Source organism: Podarcis raffonei, chromosome 16 (genome assembly GCF_027172205.1).
Source record: "Podarcis raffonei isolate rPodRaf1 chromosome 16, rPodRaf1.pri, whole genome shotgun sequence".
Classification (NCBI taxonomy): domain Eukaryota; kingdom Metazoa; phylum Chordata; class Lepidosauria; order Squamata; family Lacertidae; genus Podarcis; species Podarcis raffonei.
In genome coordinates, this window is record NC_070617.1 from 68,771 (window position 1) to 71,772 (window position 3,002).

The window sequence follows — 3,002 nt, forward strand, 5'->3', positions numbered from 1 at the left end:
CTACTTGGGGAATCGCATTCCGGAATCCCCCCCCCCCAGGGGAGCAGCACCTTCCTCTTAATGCCAGACAACATTCCCCTCTCTGGAGTGGGGTCTTGGGCAAGCAGTGGTCCCTGCTCAGTCAAGGCCTTTGCTTGTAGCCCTGTACAAAATGAGCCTTTTTGTCTCAGGCCAAAATGAAAGGCTATAACTGGGTGAGGAAGAGCTGCAGGGTGAGTGGTGCACCCTCCACAAGACCCTCCTGCCTCCCCATTCAGGCCCCACAGGTGACCTTTCGGCAGCAAACCACGAAGCAGCAGCCATGGTGCTGTGTGCAGGTCCTGGCCTGGCTTCAGCACACCCTGACATTTTTGTCCTTCAGGGCAACTCAAGAGCAGGCGGAGATGGGATATCCCCATTTCTGGCCACCTTCCTGGCGATTCCCAGCCACAAGGAGGGCTGCAGCGCTGGTGTCCTTGGCGTGGCTGGGAGAGCGGCAGAGCTAGGCAGCCCCTCTTTCCCACGCAGCAACCTCCAGCTGGTACTGGGATGGGGAAGCTCCAGGGGTCATTTCCTGTTTCCAGTCAGTTGCAGAAGGAACGTAAAATGCGCACCGCAAGCATTAATGGGGAGGGGTATTTAATTACACTAAAAAGCCACTACAGGGGGCTGATGGAGTCCAGATGTGGGCCTTGAAAGGGCAAAGCAGAGCTCGGCTGCAGAGATTCCGAAAAAGACTTGCAGCCACTGGATTTATTTCAGAACCTAGACCAGCCTCTGCGGAGTCTGAGCTGCTTTTGGCCTGCTTTGGGGTTCCTTCAGTCCCATCTCTTATGGCTCCTGGGACGGGCATCTGGTTGGCCACTGTGAGGACAGGCTGGTGGGTCGAATTGGCTGCAGCCGCTCTTCTGAAGGTCTTCTTGCTGCTAGATGCTGTCTCCAGTTTCAGAGGTGGTGCTCATCTGAATACCAGTTTCTGGGAATCCCAAGTGGGGAGCGTTGCTGCTCTTGCTTAGGCCCCGGTCTCGTGGGCTTCCCCTTTGGAGTATTTAGCTGGCCCCTTGGAGAACAGGGGGCTGTACTGTGATGGGGCCCCTCTGGCCTGATCCAGCAGCTGGGCATGGCTCCTCTGACGTTCTCATGAAGCTCCGACTTCTTATGTCGCTCTGGCTATGACTTGCGTCGTTCTGCCTCCGTCTCCCAGGGTCTTCCTTGGCAGAATGCGATGTCCATGTCGAGGAAGGCAGAGTGAAGTCGCTGCTCACAATCAAGGGCTGGAACAGGCAAATCTTCCTGGATCTCTGGGGCTAGGGAGTGGGTGGGGCCACCCCTCTCCAACTCCTCTCTATGTGCCTTTGGGGCTCCTGTAGCCGCAGGAATCTCGTTCTGTTCCTGAAGGCAATGCGGGGGCCGCACACAGGCAGGCTGAGCCCCTCCAGGGCCCGGACAAGCCCTGGAACGCCTGTTCTAGCCAAGCTTCGGGGCGGGTCCAGCCACAGCCGGCCAGGAGCGCCTAGAAACTCCCACCGCCCGCTGGGAATCCGCCCCACCTGCCTCCCGCTCTCTATAAGTGACTTTTGGAGCTCTGCGAGGGCTGGGAATGCAGCCTCCCGCCAAGGTCGTCCCCTCTCCTCCTCCACGGGTGGTCCCAGTGAAGGAGGGTGGCGAGCAGAGGCTGGATTTGTATCTTCTACACAAAAGCAGGAGGAGCCCTCTGGTCTGATCGGTTCCAGGCGCTCCTGGGTGTGGTTTCAAGGAGTGTGTCGCCCCCCCCCATTCTCTGGTGGAATATAGGTTGCCCAGCGAGGCAGGGGCGGAGGAAGGGGACGAGGGGGTGGTCCGCCCCAGGTGTCTTTGCTGAGGGGGTGACATTTGGCGCCCACCCACCCGCGACTCCCAAGCCTACCCCGAGCCATCGGGGGAAGGGGGGAGCTGTGTGTTCCGCCCCCTTTGGGAGTGCGCCCGCCCTGGGCAGTGCGGGCTTATGCTCTGCCGCTGCAGCAAGGGTCCCCCCTTGTGCCCCTTGAGGGCTCTGGGCCATGCAGTCCCCCCTTCGGCAGCCTCACCTCCCCCCTTCGGACCCAGGCCAGCAGTCTGTTTCCACCAAGAATTCTCGGGCAATATCTTGAGCATCGACTCCCTGCCATCGGAGCCAGCTCCTAGGAGCCAAAGAGGATTCAGCTTCCCCAATAAAATATTTAAGGGGGGCCAGCCCCTCCCCCCCAGTAGATGGGCATTGCAATTCAAATAGTGTGTGTGCATCGTGTCATGTGATCACTTATGCACGGCGGGGCTTACCTGCCCCCCTCCATTTTATTCGAGTTGGCACCCTGGTCCCTGCTGTCATTTGGGTGGCGGCTCTGTAATGCTTGTGAATGGTCCTGGGTTCAATCCTGGGGGCTTTCTCCCCCCCCCCGTTTTCACAGTTTCTGGCATTTCCCCCCTCCAAAAAACGCCTCCCCAGCTCAGATCCTGGAGTGGGTGGGGCTAACTGTGCAGAGCACCTTTGGGTGCTCCTCAGAGTCTCCTCCATGCCACCCCACCCCACTTCCAGCATCAGGGGGACGGCAGGAGGGATGAGGGAGGGGGACCCACAGGCAACAGCTTGCTCAGCAAATAACCCAGGAGAGTTGCTGCCAAAGGGAAGGGGGGCACTTAGGGCAGCCACCTCGGGAGGCAGGCGAGCAGGTGCAAGTAACCCGTTCACAGCTGAGACCTGTTGATGACTCTCCTAACTGCAACAGAGGACACTTCTTTCCTGTTTAACAGACCAAGGTAGTCAATGTTTAACAGTGAGATAAAGCAGAGTCTCTCTCTCTCTCTCTCTCTCTCTCTCTCTCTCTCTCTCTCTCTCTCTCACACACACACACACACACACACACACACACGATATGTCCGTAGTGTTAATCTTTCCTTTCATTTTTTTAAATGTAATTTGTTCTGATAGCGTAACTGAAATCGTCTGTAAGCAGCGTGCAAGTAATTCAGTGCAACCCCCCCCCCCCCGTTAAAACTATGAAGTC